The 17,749-nt window shown below is 40.0% G+C and overlaps 3 non-coding genes across 3 annotated transcripts; all 3 read left to right on the top strand.

Annotated features, from left to right (window-relative positions):
• The first annotated feature begins 1,436 nt into the window (after window positions 1-1,436).
• On the top strand, window positions 1,437-1,508 carry TRNAC-GCA (transfer RNA cysteine (anticodon GCA)). The gene has a single exon. It is a non-coding gene; the product is annotated as a tRNA-Cys (tRNA).
• A 7,488-nt stretch (window positions 1,509-8,996) lies between these two features.
• Window positions 8,997-9,068, top strand: TRNAC-GCA (transfer RNA cysteine (anticodon GCA)). The gene has a single exon. It is a non-coding gene; the product is annotated as a tRNA-Cys (tRNA).
• Window positions 9,069-16,519: 7,451 nt separating this feature from the next.
• On the top strand, window positions 16,520-16,591 carry TRNAC-GCA (transfer RNA cysteine (anticodon GCA)). Its single transcript has one exon. It is a non-coding gene; the product is annotated as a tRNA-Cys (tRNA).
• The last annotated feature ends 1,158 nt before the right edge of the window (window positions 16,592-17,749 follow it).

Here is a 17,749-nt window from a genome sequence, read left to right as displayed (position 1 = left end):
TGTGTGTGTGTATGCTGCTTGAACTCCTCCTAGGCTATTTGATGGATTTGAATGAAACTTCCTACGTGAGTCTAGGTGGTTGCTGGGAAGTTTTTCCACTAAAAACAATTCTGTAGTTATGTATTTTAGTGAGGGTCAGCCTCCCTCACCAAATTCAAAATTCTCAGAAGTAATGAAAGAAAGTCAGATATGGTTTTAACATCTTAATACATGCCTTACAATGGACCCTCGTCCGTAATGTGATATTTGGAGAACAGCCATCCTCGCAAAAATAAAAACGATCAGAAACGGGGGAAAAGGAAGACATGGATTTCAACGATATTTCTTACGTCAGTTTGTCTGGTTCCTTGAGACTGTTATGAAGGGGATTTTGCCAGTTAGGTAGTCTCGTACCTTCGAGACGTTTCTGGTACTGTAAGTTTCGGTACGAGTCGTCAGAGTTGCCAATTTGCCTGGTGTTTGAGAGCGTAGTTATTTGGTAAGTTAAACATTCATTTATTTTTGTGCTCATTTCCTTTATAATATTTTATTTAAGTAATTGCTTGTTAAATTATGTAATTCAAGTTCGTATGGTTAATGATCTAGAGTGTTATGTAATGTGAGAACTCTAGAATGTTTTGATGTCTTGTAGTTGGTAACTGTTGTTGCTAGGGGCTGATGCAAGACAGTACTCGATTGCTCTACCGCTAAGCTACACCCCCGATATGTATGTCCAAAATATTATATGACCTTGGCGCACAGCTTTTCTCTGTATTGTAAGTTTGATTTGCACTCTTGAACAAACGAAGATAATATTCGATTTTTTTTCCATTCTGGAGATTAACTTGATTTATGCATTATATGAGCATACTTTCAAATGTAAATCAAGAATATATATATATATATATATATATATATATATATATATATATATATATATATATATATATATATATATATATATATATATATATTCTTCTTGTTTATTTAGAAGATATATATATATATATATATATATATATATATATATATATATATATATATATGTGGAGAGGATGGAGGGTGAAAGACTGACGAAGAGAGTGTATGTGAGTGAGGTGGAGGGTGGAAGAGGGAGGGGGAGACCGAGGATGAGATGGAGGGATGGGGTGGAGAGTTATATGAGAGAGGGGGGGGTGAGTTGGGAGCAGGGCAGTGAAATGGCGGGGGACAGGGTGACTTGGAGGCGATTTGTTTGTGGCCACCCCAAACGGGATTGAGGCGTCTGGCAATAGATAGATAGATATTTTCTTGATTTACATTTGAAAGTATGCTCATATAATGCATAAATCAAGTTAATCTCCAGAATGGAAAAAAAAATCGAATATTATCTTCGTTTGTTCAAGAGTGCAAATCAAACTTACAATACAGAGAAAAGCTGTGCGCCAAGGTCATATAATATTTTGGACATACATATCGGGGGTGTAGCTTAGCGGTAGAGCAATCGAGTGCAGATCGAGAGGTCCCCGGTTCAATCCCGGGCGCCCCCTAGCATTCATTTTTGTGGTAGGTGGGGGCGCTCACCATCCACTCACTCGATGTAGTGTTGCTGTCGGACTCTTCTGTCATGTAAAAACAAAAAGTATTTGCAAACCTTTGGCACTTTTCAGGGTAAATAAATTTGCCTTGGCTCGTGGACCATTAGGAGAGTCAAATTATGGCAAGTGCCATAATTATGCCGGTTGTCCGCGTTCAGACTAGGAAAACTAATCGTACTTCATCATTTTTTTATTTTCGGCATATTTAGAGACTTAGAGGGGGATTCCACGATATGGATAGATGTATACTATACACATTATTACAATTTATGATAAGCATTGTGATAATCCCAGTTTGCGTTTATCTACAGTATATGTGTATTAGCATACATAATTTTTTAATTACTAAGAGACAGCCCTCTTAAACTGGTTTTCGCTTTCGTCCTTGTCGATGTGAATATTATTGTGTATTCTAAGAATATATTGTCAACACAAACTCCCTGAATTATCCTAAAAATTGCAAAGATTTTTTATTTGTTCCTTTCCTTTTTCGTGCACTATGGAACCAAAGGCCATAATAAACCGAGAACATAGGAGGTACAGATTACAACTTCCAAGACTGGTTGGAAAAGTTGCATGTTATGACAAGAAAGAAGAAAAGATAGCCACCACATTCTCAGTCTTACACAGTAGCGTTATCATTGTTCTAAGCTGTGCAGTGCTGAACAAATTTACATTCCTTGCCAGTTTGATATAAAACAAATATTAAGTTAACAAATGCATGTGTTTATTCATAAAGGCAATCACGACTGTCTTAAAAACGTGTCATCCCCTTTGCCACAATAGCTTCGGCACACAGACTACCATGTATTACGCTTTGCTACTGTTCACTTGCAAAATTGTATCAATTATGTACTTAATTATCAACCTTGCGATGCAGGATGGTGTCGTTTTAGGAAATGTGCCCTAGAACGTTGCGCTAGATTCAGGCTGTGTGTGTGTGTGTGTGTGTGTGTGTGTGTGTGTGTGTGTGTGTGTGTGTGTGTGTGTGTGTGTGTGTATGCTGCTTGAACCCCTCCTAGCCTATTTGATGGATTTGAATGAAACTTCCTACGTGAGTCTAGGTGGTTGCTGGGAAGTTTTTCCACTAAAAACAATTCTGTAGTTATGTATTTTAGTGAGGGTCAGCCTCCCTCACCAAATTCAAAATTCTCAGAAGTAATGAAAGGAAGTCAGATATGGTTTTAACATCTTAATACATGCCTTACAATGGACCCTCGTGCGTAATGTGATATTTGGAGAACAGCCATCCTCGCAAAAATAAAAACGATCAGAAACGGGGGAAAGGGAAGACATGGATTTCAACGATATTTCTTAGGTCAGTTTGTCTGGTTCCTTGAGACTGTTATGAAGGGGATTTTGCCAGTTAGGTAGTCTCGTACCTTCGAGACGTTTCTGGTACTGTAAGTTTCGGTACGAGTCGTCAGAGTTGCCAATTTGCCTGGTGTTTGTGAGCGTAGTTATTTCGTAAGTTAAACATTCATTTATTTTTGTGCTCTTTTCCTTTATAATATTTTATTTAAGTAATTGCTTGTTAAATTATGTAATTCAAGTTCGTATGGTTAATGATTTAGAGTGTTATGTAATGTGAGAACTCTAGAATGTTTTGATGTCTTGTAGTTGGTAACTGTTGTTGCTAGGGGCTGATGCAAGACAGTATGTCCTAGAATGTTGGAGAAGTGGACGTTTCTAGAACAATGCAAGCTTATATAAGGATGGGATAGAGATTATAACAAGTTTAGTGAGGTGTCAAGTCAGTTTGGAGTTTAGTCAGGTTTCAGGTCAGTCGGTTTTGCTGCAGTGTCAGTGTCAGTGAAGGTTGTATATTTTTGGTACTTGTGAAAACAGTGGCAAACAGTGACGGGTTATTGAAGTTTGTATATCAGTGAAACTTGAGAAGACAGTGAAGTGTATTCAGTGTAATTACTGTCAGTGAAGATTATTTTCAGTACTTGTGTAATAAGTGAAGTGTTAGCAAGCATTATGTGTACTAACTGTGAAGTGTTGTTAAACATTAAGTGTAACTGCAATCAGTAAAGTGTGTATAGCTCCAGTGCTTGTGAGAACAGTGAAGTTTTTTTTTTATGCGAGGAAGAAGGAACCAAAGGCCATGAGCCCGCAGTAACAGTTCCCTCCAAGAGAAAAACAAAATACAATAGAGAGCCAAATTCAAGATCCGATCATTTTGAGATGCCTGGACACACTGCGTTTGAAAGACTGGAGATCATAGGCAGCAGGAAATACAGACAGAGGGAGACAGTTCCAGAGCTGACCTGTTGCATAAATGAAGGACTGGGAGTAACGGTTAACTCTTGCATTAGAGAGTTGGACAGAAAAGGGATGAGAGTTTGCTGCCAGACTGGTGCTACGCGCCCGTCGTAGAGGTGGAGGAATGCAAGCAGACAGTTCAGAGGAGCAGTGACCATTAAAGTAGCGATAAAAAAGAAATAAAGATGCAACAGTGCGGCGAAGAGACAGAGGTTGAAGGGAGTCAGTAAGAGGAGGAGAGTTAATGAGACGAAAAGCCTTTGAGTCCACCCTATTGAGAAGAGCTGTATGTGGGGAGCCTCCCCACACATGAGAGTTGTACTCCACACAGGGGCGGATAAAACCCCTGTATAGAGTCAACAATTGTGCAGGGGTAAGGAAAGAGTGGAGTCGGCTTAGCACACCCAATCTCTTGGAAGCAGATTTTACAAGAGATGTAATATGATCTTTGCAAGATAAGTCCCGAGTAAATGAAACCCCAAGCATGTTCAAGGATGATGCAGGATTAAGCTGAATATTATTAAACATTAGTGGGTATACCTGTGGAAGATTTTGTCGGGTTGATAGGTGTAAGAACTGAGTCTTAGATGCGTTAAAAACAACTAGATTTTTTTTACTCCAGTCAGAGATACGAGCCAAGTCAGACATTAGGTATGCCATAGCCTCATCCCTTGTTTGTTGAAGTAACTATTGAGATGGGCGTTGCGGGAACCGAATGGAAGGGTGAAGGGTGGAGTCATCAGCGTATGAGTGGATAGGGTTCGATGTACAGCTTCGAAGATCATTGATGAATAAAAGTAAGAGAGTTGGTGATAGGACAGAGCCCTGAGGAACACCACTGTTGATAGATCTAGGAGAAGAACGATGGCCGTCTACAACAGCGGCTATAGAACGACCAGAAAGGAAGCTAGCGATGAAGGCACAGATAGAAGGATGGAAACCGTAGGAGGGCAGTTTGGAAATTAAAGATTTATGCCAGACTCGATCGAAAGCCTTTGAGATGTCAAGTGCAATGGCAAAGCTTTCACCGAAGTCCTGAAAGGAGGATGACCAGGAGTCTGAAAGGTAGGTGAGAAGACCGCCAGTGGAGCGTCCCTGACGGAACCCGTACTGACGATCGGAAAGAAGGTTGTGATAGGAAAGATTCTTTAAAATTTTTCTATTGAGAATTGACTTGAAAACTTTTGAAACACAAGACGTTAAAGAAATTGGACGATAGTTGGAGGGTTGGGAGTGGTCATCCTTCTTTGGGACTGGCTGAATGAGAGCAAACTTCCAGCAAGAAGGAAAGGTACAAGTTGAAAGACAAAGGCGAAAGAGTTTGCCTAGGCAGGGTGTAAGCACTGCAGCACAGTTCATGAGAACAACAGGAGGGACCCCATCAGGCTCATATGCCTTGTTAGTACTGAGGCCAGCGATGGCAGAAAATGCATCAACTGAAGAAATTTTAATGTCAGCCATGAGGAAGTCAGAGGAGGGAAGAGATTGAGGAACAGCACCGGAATCGTCTAAGATGGAATTGGAGGAGAAAGTCTGTGTGAAGAGATCTGCTTTATCAGTAGAAGAAATAGCTACAGAACCATCAGAGTAGAAAAGAGGAGGGAAGGATGATGAGGTAAAGTTGTTAGAAAGATTTTTGGCAAGGTGCCAGAAGGAGCGGGAAGAATTCGAGTTGGAGAGTTGAGAGCATTTAGTATGGATGAAATTTTTTAGTAGAGCGAAGAACAGACTTAGCACGATTCCGGGCAGAAACGTAAAGATGATGTGATTCAGGGGTGGGTTGGCTCCGGTACCTTTTGTAGGCCCTCTCCTTGTTGCAGACAGCATTAGAACAAGCGTGATTAAACCAAGGCTTTCTTGCGTTAGTCAAAGGATATGAGAAAGGAATGTATGCTTCCATGCCCGAGAGAATAACCTCCATAATGCGCAAGGCACACTCAGATGGCTCCCGGCCATGGAAGCAATAATAATTATAGGGAAAATCAAAGAAGTACTGCCTGAGGGCCTCCCAGTCCGCGGCTCCAAAATGCCACAGACGACGTTTCCCTGGAGGGTTTGCAGGCCGTACCGGAGTGATAGGACAGATTAACGTAATAAGGTTGTGATCGGAGGAGCCCAACAGAGAGTAAAGATTAACATCGTAAGCAGAAGGATTAGTTGTGAGGAAGAGGTCAAGTATGTTGGGGCTCTCTCCAAGGCGGTCAGGGATACGGGTAGGGTGCTGTACAAGCTGCTCTAGGTCATTAAGGATAGAAAAGATGTAGGCTTGTTCACCAGGTGGATCCGTGAAAGGAGAGGAGAGCCAAAGGTGGTGGTGAACATTGAAATCTCCTAGAATGGAGATTTCAGCGAAAGGAGAAATGGATAGAATGTGTTCCATTGTAGAAGTAAGATACTCGAAGAATTTTTGATAGGCAGTAGAATTATGGGATAAGTAAACAGCACAGATATATTTAGTCAGAGAATGACTGGAAAGCCGAAGCCAGAGTGTAGAGAATTCAGAAGAATCGAGTTCAGGAACACGAGAGCAAGATAAGTCGTTGCGTATATATACACAACAGCCACCTTTGGCTTTGAAATGAGTATAGAGAAAGTAGGAGGATACAGAAAAGAGTTTGCTGTCAGTTGCCTCAGACAGCTGAGTCTCCGTTAGAAAAAGAAGGTGAGGTTTAGAGGAGAAGAGGTGGTGCTCAACAGAGCGAAAAGTAGAGGAAAGGCCACGAATGTTGCAGAAATGAAGAAGATGAGAGTCAGACAGTGGTTCCAGGCACCTCGAGTCGGCACCGGGATAGGGGCGGATGGTCGGGGCATTTATGTTCCCCCCTCTGGGGACTCCGAGGCTTGGTGAAGAGACGCCATTTTAATTGAATCTGAATAGGAAGTGTAGTATGTACTGTGCATGTAGTTTGGTGTAGATAGTTAGAGAAATTTGTACTGGAGAGCATGCTGGCCTACTCTCTGTGTAACTGAGACACAAAAAGTTCAGCAAAGTGGGATGGTCAGGAACTAGTCCTGAGGGCTGATGAAACGGGAGCTCCAGCACTCCCTGTCATCAGCTTTCCATCCACCTCGGGAGTACTGCCCTGCTCGACTGGTGGAATTATTTGGAAAATAAAGACAGTGAACTTTAAGGAGCCAGTGTTTGTTTTCGCCTCAGCTGATCTTGTGTACTGCACATCTAAAGGCTGACCGTAAGAAGAACAACTCACTGGGCAACGTCCTTCCTGTACTGTACTACTGCTGTTGCAGCCTGTGGCAGTGTGGGGACTGGGACGTAACAATACTGTCTTGCACTATATAACGTGTCCCACCATTTTTTTTTTTTTTTTTTTAAGGGGGTCAACTTCCTAACCAAATAAAATATTCTGAGAAGTAGTGAAATGACAGCAAATATATATGACATCTTAGTTCAAGCTGTACAGTAGACTATTATCCATAATGCAACATTCGGGAAGCGTGACCGCCACCCAAAGATTACTGGGGGGTTAGCCCTCCCAGAATTTAAAAACTATCAGAAATAGCAACAAAATATGAATAAAGCTTCCCAAGTGAGTTCATCTGGTTACTCCTCAGGTCTTCTAGTATATACAATTTTCCAGCCATGATTTTTAGGTGGGCCAGGATTCCTCACCAAATTTAACGTTCTCACAGACAATAACAGGAGGACAGACATGGCTTTGATATCTTACTACAAGTTGCACAATACAATTTTGAGGGAGACTGGCCCCCATATTGATTCTTGCGGGGGAGGGGGGTCAGCCCCCTTCCCAAAATAAGAATTATTTAGAAATAATGATTTCAGAGAAATCGGCATATATATCGTAAAATTAGGTGTGCAATTTACATGTTTTCTTTCAATACACAGGAAGAAACTGCACATCTACTATATTTATGGCCTTTTTTCTTGCCCAGTCATACCCAGAAAGACAGACCGCGGGTATTGGTAGAATGAGGGTGGTTGAAGTTAATGGCCCACACAGTACCATTCACCATTTTTTAATATAATATAAAAAACTTGCCCTGAGAAAAAATAAAAAACAGAAATCATTTGCTAAAAAAAAAAAAAAAAAAAAAAAAAAAAAAAAAAAAAAAAAACTGGTAATGGTTCATGCTCACTCCAACAAACAGTTTCACACTGGCAACACACACAAAAAGAAATATTCATACTACATTGGGGGATTTGACTGTAAATTTGCAGTTTTATAGACGCAACAGACTTGAAGACATACCATGAAAATTTGGGGAAAATGTACTATTAGTACATTTAATGAAGAGAACACTATTGATTCTTACACCTTTATCGTAATTGCCAGATTCTTCTAAAGGAAAAAGATGCATAACGTATAATATGTTTAACTGAGGTAACACAGTGACAGATACACGTACCGTATACATGAGAAAGGTATCAGTTCACACGGACAGGAACAAATGTTTCTCATTATTCTTGCCACTAACACCATAATCTTACTTCTTTCACATCAACAGCATCTTATTCCATTTTTCTGGATATAGCTTGGAAAAGAAAATGTCCCTCCCCATCAACAATATTGAGCTTACTGGCTGATAGCCTCACTATTGGCTTTTCACTCATTTACCGGATTTATCACTGACAGTTCATTCTAATGGATGCGGTAAAAAGTCTGCATCTAATGTGTGCACTCAAGATCATGCAAAGCTTCTAGGACGATTTGGTGATATGATCTCAATCTGTTTCACCGGAAGCTGAAGTTTTTTCCAAAATATTATATGACCTTGGCACAAAACTTTTCTCTGTATTATAAGTTTGATTTGCACTCTTAAACAAACGAAGAAAATATTCTATTTATTTTCCATTCTAGAGATTAACTTGATTTATGCATTATATGAGTATACGTTCAAATGTGAATCAAGAAATAATCTACACAAATTATTATTATTATATATATATATATATATATATATATATATATATATACAGTATATATATATATATATATATATATATATATATATATATATATATATTCTTGATTTGCATTTGAAAGTATGCTCATATAATGCATAAATCAAGTTAATCTCCAGAATGGAAAAAAAATCGAATATTATCTTCGTTTGTTCAAGAGTGCAAATCAAACTTACAATACAGAGAAAAGCTGTGCGCCAAGGTCATATATTATTTTGGACATACATATCGGGGGTGTAGCTTAGCGGTAGAGCAATCGAATGCAGATCGAGAGGTCCCCGGTTCAATCCCGGGCGCCCCCTAGCATTCATTTTTGTGGTAGGTGGGGGCGCTCACCATCCACTCACTCGATGTAGTGTTGCTGTCGGACTCTTCTGTCATGTAAAAACAAAAAGTATTTGCAAACCTTTGGCACTTTTCAGGGTAAATAAATTTGCCTTGGCTCGTGGACCATTAGGAGAGTCAAATTATGGCAAGTGCCATAATTATGCCGGTTGTCCGCGTTCAGACTAAAAAAACTAATCGTACTTCATCATTTTTTTATTTTCGGCATATTTAGAGACTTAGAGGGGAATTCTACGATATGGATAGATGTATACTATACACATTATTACAATTTATGATAAGCATTGTGAAATCCCAGTTTGCGTTTATCTACAGTATATGTGTATTAGCATACATAATTTTTTAATTACTAAGAGACAGCCCTGTTAAAGTGGTTTTCGCTTTCGTCCTTGTCGATGTGAATATTATTGTTTATTCTAAGAATATATTGTCAACACAAACTCCCTGAATTATCCTAAAAATTGCAAAGATTTTTTATTTGTTCCTTTCCTTTTTCGTTCACTATGGAACCAAAGGCCATAATAAACCGAGAACATAGGAGGTACAGATTACAACTTCCAAGACTGGTTGGAAAAGTTGCATGTTATGACAAGAAAGAAGAAAAGATAGCCACCACATTCTCAGTCATACACAGTAGCGTTATCATTGTTCTAAGCTGTGCAGTGCTGAACAAATTTACATTCCTTGCCAGTTTGATATAAAACATATATTAAGTTAACAAATGCATGTGTTTATTCATAAAGGCAATCACGACTGTCTTAAAAACGTGTCATCCCCTTTGCCACAATAGTTTCGGCACACAGACTACCATGTATTACGCTTGCAAAATTGTATCAATTATGTACTTAATTATCAACCTTGCGATGCAGGATGGTGTCGTTTTAGGAAATGTACCCTAGAACGTTGCGCTACATTCAGGCTGTGTGTGTGTGTGTGTGTGTGTGTGTGTGTGTGTGTGTGTGTGTGTGTGTGTGTGTGTGTGTGTGTATGCTGCTTGAACCCCTCCTAGGCTATTTGATGGATTTCAATGAAACTTCCTACGTGAGTCTAGGTGGTTGCTGGGAAGTTTTTCCACTAAAAACAATTCTGTAGTTATGTATTTTAGTGAGGGTCAGCCTCCCTCAACAAATTCAAAATTCTCAGAAGTAATGAAAGGAAGTCAGATATGGTTTTAACATCTTTATACATGCCTTACAATGGACCTTCGTTCGTAATGTGATATTTGGAGAGCAGCCATCCTCGCAAAAATAAAAACGATCAGAAACGGGGGAAAGGGAAGACATGGATTTCAACGATATATCTTAGGTCAGTTTGTCTGGTTCCTTGAGACTGTTATGAAGGGGATTTTGCCAGTTAGGTAGTCTCGTACCTTCGAGACGTTTCTGGTACTGTAAGTTTCGGTACGAGTCGTCAGAGTTGCCAATTTGCCTGGTGTTTGTGAGCGTAGTTATTTCGTAAGTTAAACATTCATTTATTTTTGTGCTCTTTTCCTTTATAATATTTTATTTAAGTAATTGCTTGTTAAATTATGTAATTCAAGTTCGTATGGTTAATGATTTAGAGTGTTATGTAATGTGAGAACTCTAGAATGTTTTGATGTCTTGTAGTTGGTAACTGTTGTTGCTAGGGGCTGATGCAAGACAGTATGTCCTAGAAAGTTGGAGAAGTGGACGTTTCTAGAACAATGCAAGCTTATATAAGGATGGGATAGAGATTATAAAGAGTTTAGAGAGATGTCAAGTCAGTTTGGCGTTTAGTCAGATTTCAGGTCAGTCGGTTTTGCTGCAGTGTCAGTGTCAGTGAAGGTTGTATATTTATGGTACTTGTGAAAACAGTGGCAAACAGTGACGCGTTATTGAAGTTTGTATATCAGTGGAACTTGAGAAGACAGTGAAGTGTATTCAGTGTAATTATTGTCAGTGAAGATTATTTTCAGTACTTGTGTAATAAGTGAAGTGTTAGCAAGCATTATGTGTACTAACTGTGTAGTGTTATTAAACATTAAGTGTAACTGCAGTCAGTAAAGTGTGTATAGCTCCAGTGCTTGTGAGAACAGTGAAGTTTTTTTTTTTTATGCGAGGAAGAAGGAACCAAAGGCCATGAGCCCGCAGTAACAGTTCCCTCCAAGAGAAAAACAAAATACAATAGAGAGCCAAATTCAAGATCTGATCATTTTGAGATGCCTGGACACACTGCGTTTGAAAGACTGGAGATCATAGGCAGCAGGAAATACAGACAGAGGGAGACAGTTCCAGAGCTGACCTGTTGCATAAATGGAAGACTGGGAGTAACGGTTAACTCTTGCATTAGAGAGTTGGACAGAAAAGGGATGAGAGTTTGCTGCCAGACTGGTGCTACGCGCCCGTCGTAGAGGTGGAGGAATGCAAGCAGACAGTTCAGAGGAGCAGTGACCATTAAAGTAGCGATAAAAAAGAAATAAAGATGCAACAGTGCGGCGAAGAGACAGAGGTTGAAGGGAGTCAGTAAGAGGAGGACAGAGTCAAAAAGCCTTTGACTCCACCCTATTGAGAAGAGCTGTATGTGGGGAGCCTCCCCACACATGAAAGTTGTACTCCACACAGGGGCGGATAAAACCCCTGTATAGAGTCAACAATTGTGCAGGGGTAAGGAAAGAGTGGAGTCGGCTTAGCACACCCAATCTCTTGGAAGCAGATTTTACAAGAGATGTAATATGATCTTTGCAAGATAAGTCCCGAGTAAATGAAACCCCAAGCATGTTCAAGGATGATGCAGGATTAAGCTGAATATTATTAAACATTAGTGGGTATACCTGTGGAAGATTTTGTCGGGTTGATAGGTGTAAGAACTGAGTCTTAGATGCGTTAAAAACAACTAGATTTTTTTTACTCCAGTCAGAGATACGAGCCAAGTCAGACATTAGGTATGCCATAGCCTCATCCCTTGTTTGTTGAAGTAACTATTGAGATGGGCGTTGCGGGAACCGAATGGAAGGGTGAAGGGTGGAGTCATCAGCGTATGAGTGGATAGGGTTAGATGTACAGCTTAGAAGATCATTGATGAATAAAAGTAAGAGAGTTGGTGATAGGACAGAGCCCTGAGGAACACCACTGTTGATAGATCTAGGAGAAGAACGATGGCCGTCTACAACAGCGGCTATAGAACGACCAGAAAGGAAGCTAGCGATGAAGGCACAGATAGAAGGATGGAAACCGTAGGAGGGCAGTTTGGAAATTAAAGATTTATGCCAGACTCGATCGAAAGCCTTTGAGATGTCAAGTGCAATGGCAAAGCTTTCACCGAAGTCCTGAAAGGAGGATGACCAGGAGTCTGAAAGGTAGGTGAGAAGACCGCCAGTGGAGCGTCCCTGACGGAACCCGTACTGACGATCGGAAAGAAGGTTGTGATAGGAAAGATTCTTTAAAATTTTTCTATTGAGAATTGACTTGAAAACTTTTGAAACACAAGACGTTAAAGAAATTGGACGATAGTTGGAGGGTTGGGAGTGGTCATCCTTCTTTGGGACTGGCTGAATGAGAGCAAACTTCCAGCAAGAAGGAAAGGTACAAGTTGAAAGACAAAGGCGAAAGAGTTTGCCTAGGCAGGGTGTAAGCACTGCAGCACAGTTCATGAGAACAACAGGAGGGACCCCATCAGGCTCATATGCCTTGTTAGTACCGAGGCCAGCGATGGCAGAAAATGCATCAACTGAAGAAATTTTAATGTCAGCCATGAGGAAGTCAGAGGAGGGAAGAGATTGAGGAACAGCACCGGAATCGTCTAAGATGGAATTGGAGGAGAAAGTCTGTGTGAAGAGATCTGCTTTATCAGTAGAAGAAATAGCTACAGAACCATCAGAGTAGAAAAGAGGAGGGAAGGATGATGAGGTAAAGTTGTTAGAAAGATTTTTGGCAAGGTGCCAGAAGGAGCGGGAAGAATTCGAGTTGGAGAGTTGAGAGCATTTAGTATGGATGAAATTTTTTTTAGTAGAGCGAAGAACAGACTTAGCACGATTCCGGGCAGAAACGTAAAGATGATGTGATTCAGGGGTGGGTTGGCTCCGGTACCTTTTGTAGGCCCTCTCCTTGTTGCGGACAGCATTAGAACAAGCGTGATTAAACCAAGGCTTTCTTGCGTTAGTCAAAGGATATGAGAAAGGAATGTATGCTTCCATGCCCGAGAGAATAACCTCCATAATGCGCAAGGCACACTCAGATGGCTCCCGGCCATGGAAGCAATAATAATTATAGGGAAAATCAAAGAAGTACTGCCTGAGGGCCTCCCAGTCCGCGGCTCCAAAATGCCACAGACGACGTTTCCCTGGAGGGTTTGCAGGCCGTACCGGAGTGATAGGACAGATTAACGTAATAAGGTTGTGATCGGAGGAGCCCAACAGAGAGTAAAGATTAACATCGTAAGCAGAAGGATTAGTTGTGAGGAAGAGGTCAAGTATGTTGGGGCTCTCTCCAAGGCGGTCAGGGATACGGGTAGGGTGCTGTACAAGCTGCTCTAGGTCATTAAGGATAGAAAAGATGTAGGCTTGTTCACCAGGTGGATCCGTGAAAGGAGAGGAGAGCCAAAGGTGGTGGTGAACATTGAAATCTCCTAGAATGGAGATTTCAGCGAAAGGAGAAATGGATAGAATGTGTTCCATTGTAGAAGTAAGATACTCGAAGAATTTTTGATAGGCAGTAGAATTATGGGATAAGTAAACAGCACAGATATATTTAGTCAGAGAATGACTGGAAAGCCGAAGCCAGAGTGTAGAGAATTCAGAAGAATCGAGTTCAGGAACACGAGAGCAAGATAAGTCGTTGCGTATATATACACAACAGCCACCTTTGGCTTTGAAATGAGTATAGAGAAAGTAGGAGGATACAGAAAAGAGTTTGCTGTCAGTTGCCTCAGACAGCTGAGTCTCCGTTAGAAAAAGAAGGTGAGGTTTAGAGGAGAAGAGGTGGTGCTCAACAGAGCGAAAAGTAGAGGAAAGGCCACGAATGTTGCAGAAATGAAGAAGATGAGAGTCAGACAGTGGTTCCAGGCACCTCGAGTCGGCACCGGGATAGGGGCGGATGGTCGGGGCATTTATGTTCCCCCCTCTGGGGACTCCGAGGCTTGGTGAAGAGACGCCATTTTAATTGAATCTGAATAGGAAGTGTAGTATGTACTGTGCATGTAGTTTGGTGTAGATAGTTAGAGAAATTTGTACTGGAGAGCATGCTGGCCTACTCTCTGTGTAACTGAGACACAAAAAGTTCAGCAAAGTGGGATGGTCAGGAACTAGTCCTGAGGGCTGATGAAACGGGAGCTCCAGCACTCCCTGTCATCAGCTTTCCATCCACCTCGGGAGTACTGCCCTGCTCGACTGGTGGAATTATTTGGAAAATAAAGACAGTGAACTTTAAGGAGCCAGTGTTTGTTTTCGCCTCAGCTGATCTTGTGTACTGCACATCTAAAGGCTGACCGTAAGAAGAACAACTCACTGGGCAACGTCCTTCCTGTACTGTACTACTGCTGTTGCAGCCTGTGGCAGTGTGGGGACTGGGACGTAACAATACTGTCTTGCACTATATAACGTGTCCCACCATTTTTTTTTTTTTTTTTTTTAAGGGGGTCAACTTCCTAACCAAATAAAATATTCTGAGAAGTAGTGAAATGACAGCAAATATATATGACATCTTAGTTCAAGCTGTACAGTAGACTATTATCCATAATGCAACATTCGGGAAGCGTGACCGCCACCCAAAGATTACTGGGGGGTTAGCCCCCTCCCAGAATTTAAAAACTATCAGAAATAGCAACAAAATATGAATAAAGCTTCCCAAGTGAGTTCATCTGGTTACTCCTCAGGTCTTCTAGTATATACAATTTTCCAGCCATGATTTTTAGGTGGGCCAGGATTCCTCACCAAATTTAACGTTCTCACAGACAATAACAGGAGGACAGACATGGCTTTGATATCTTACTACAAGTTGCACAATACAATTTTGAGGGAGACTGGCCCCCATATTGATTCTTGCGGGGGAGGGGGGTCAGCCCCCTTCCCAAAATAAGAATTATTTAGAAATAATGATTTCAGAGAAATCGGCATATATATCGTAAAATTAGGTGTGCAATTTACATGTTTTCTTTCAATACACAGGAAGAAACTGCACATCTACTATATTTATGGCCTTTTTTCTTGCCCAGTCATACCCAGAAAGACAGACCGCGGGTATTGGTAGAATGAGGGTGGTTGAAGTTAATGGCCCACACAGTACCATTCACCATTTTTTAATATAATATAAAAAACTTGCCCTGAGAAAAAATAAAAAACAGAAATCATTTGCTAAAAAAAAAAAAAAAAAAAGTAAAAAAAAAAAAAAAACTGGTAATGGTTCATGCTCACTCCAACAAACAGTTTCACACTGGCAACACACACAAAAAGAAATATTCATACTACATTGGGGGATTTGACTGTAAATTTGCAGTTTTATAGACGCAACAGACTTGAAGACATACCATGAAAATTTGGGGGAAAATGTACTATTAGTACATTTAATGAAGAGAACACTATTGATTCTTACACCTTTATCGTAATTGCCAGATTCTTCTAAAGGAAAAAGATGCATAACGTATAATATGTTTAACTGAGGTAACACAGTGACAGATACACGTACCGTATACATGAGAAAGGTATCAGTTCACACGGACAGGAACAAATGTTTCTCATTATTCTTGCCACTAACACCATAATCTTACTTCTTTCACATCAACAGCATCTTATTCCATTTTTCTGGATATAGCTTGGAAAAGAAAATGTCCCTCCCCATCAACAATATTGAGCTTACTGGCTGATAGCCTCACTATTGGCTTTTCACTCATTTACCGGATTTATCACTGACAGTTCATTCTAATGGATGCGGTAAAAAGTCTGCATCTAATGTGTGCACTCAAGATCATGCAAAGCTTCTAGGACGATTTGGTGATATGATCTCAATCTGTTTCACCGGAAGCTGAAGTTTTTTCCAAAATATTATATGACCTTGGCACAAAACTTTTCTCTGTATTATAAGTTTGATTTGCACTCTTAAACAAACGAAGAAAATATTCTATTTATTTTCCATTCTAGAGATTAACTTGATTTATGCATTATATGAGTATACGTTCAAATGTGAATCAAGAAATAATCTACACAAATTATATATATATATATATATATATATATATATATATATATATATATATATATATATATATATATATATATATATATATATATTCTTGATTTGCATTTGAAAGTATGCTCATATAATGCATAAATCAAGTTAATCTCCAGAATGGAAAAAAAATCGAATATTATCTTCGTTTGTTCAAGAGTGCAAATCAAACTTACAATACAGAGAAAAGCTGTGCGCCAAGGTCATATATTATTTTGGACATACATATCGGGGGTGTAGCTTAGCGGTAGAGCAATCGAATGCAGATCGAGAGGTCCCCGGTTCAATCCCGGGCGCCCCCTAGCATTCATTTTTGTGGTAGGTGGGGGCGCTCACCATCCACTCACTCGATGTAGTGTTGCTGTCGGACTCTTCTGTCATGTAAAAACAAAAAGTATTTGCAAACCTTTGGCACTTTTCAGGGTAAATAAATTTGCCTTGGCTCGTGGACCATTAGGAGAGTCAAATTATGGCAAGTGCCATAATTATGCCGGTTGTCCGCGTTCAGACTAAAAAAACTAATCGTACTTCATCATTTTTTTATTTTCGGCATATTTAGAGACTTGGAGGGGAATTCCACGATATGGATAGATGTATACTATACACATTATTACAATTTATGATAAGCATTGTGATAATCTCAGTTTGCGTTTATCTACAGTATATGTGTATTAGCATACATATTTTTTTAATTACTAAGAGACAGCCCTCTTAAACTGGTTTTCGCTTTATTCCTTGTCGATGTGAATATTATTGTTTATTCTAAGAATATATTGTCAACACAAACTCCCTGAATTATCCTAAAAATTGCAAAGATTTTTTATTTGTTCCTTTCCTTTTTCGTTCACTATGGAACCAAAGGCCATAATAAACCGAGAACATAGGAGGTACAGATTACAACTTCCAAGACTGGTTGGAAAAGTTGCATGTTATGACAAGAAAGAAGAAAAGATAGCCACCACATTCTCAGTCATACACAGTAGCGTTATCATTGTTCTAAGCTGTGCAGTGCTGAACAAATTTACATTCCTTGCCAGTTTGATATAAAACATATATTAAGTTAACAAATGCATGTGTTTATTCATAAAGGCAATCACGACTGTCTTAAAAACGTGTCATCCCCTTTGCCACAATAGTTTCGGCACACAGACTACCATGTATTACGCTTGCAAAATTGTATCAATTATGTACTTAATTATCAACCTTGCGATGCAGGATGGTGTCGTTTTAGGAAATGTACCCTAGAACGTTGCGCTACATTCAGGCTGTGTGTGTGTGTGTGTGTGTGTGTGTGTGTGTGTGTGTGTGTGTGTGTGTGTGTGTGTGTGTGTGTATGCTGCTTGAACCCCTCCTAGGCTATTTGATGGATTTCAATGAAACTTCCTACGTGAGTCTAGGTGGTTGCTGGGAAGTTTTTCCACTAAAAACAATTCTGTAGTTATGTATTTTAGTGAGGGTCA

The sequence above is a fragment of the Coenobita brevimanus genome, chromosome 116 (assembly GCF_032717465.1).
Source record: "Coenobita brevimanus isolate Jiangsu-jjx chromosome 116, ASM3271746v2, whole genome shotgun sequence".
Classification (NCBI taxonomy): Eukaryota; Metazoa; Arthropoda; class Malacostraca; order Decapoda; family Coenobitidae; genus Coenobita; species Coenobita brevimanus.
This window is presented reverse-complemented; position numbering and strand designations above follow the sequence as displayed.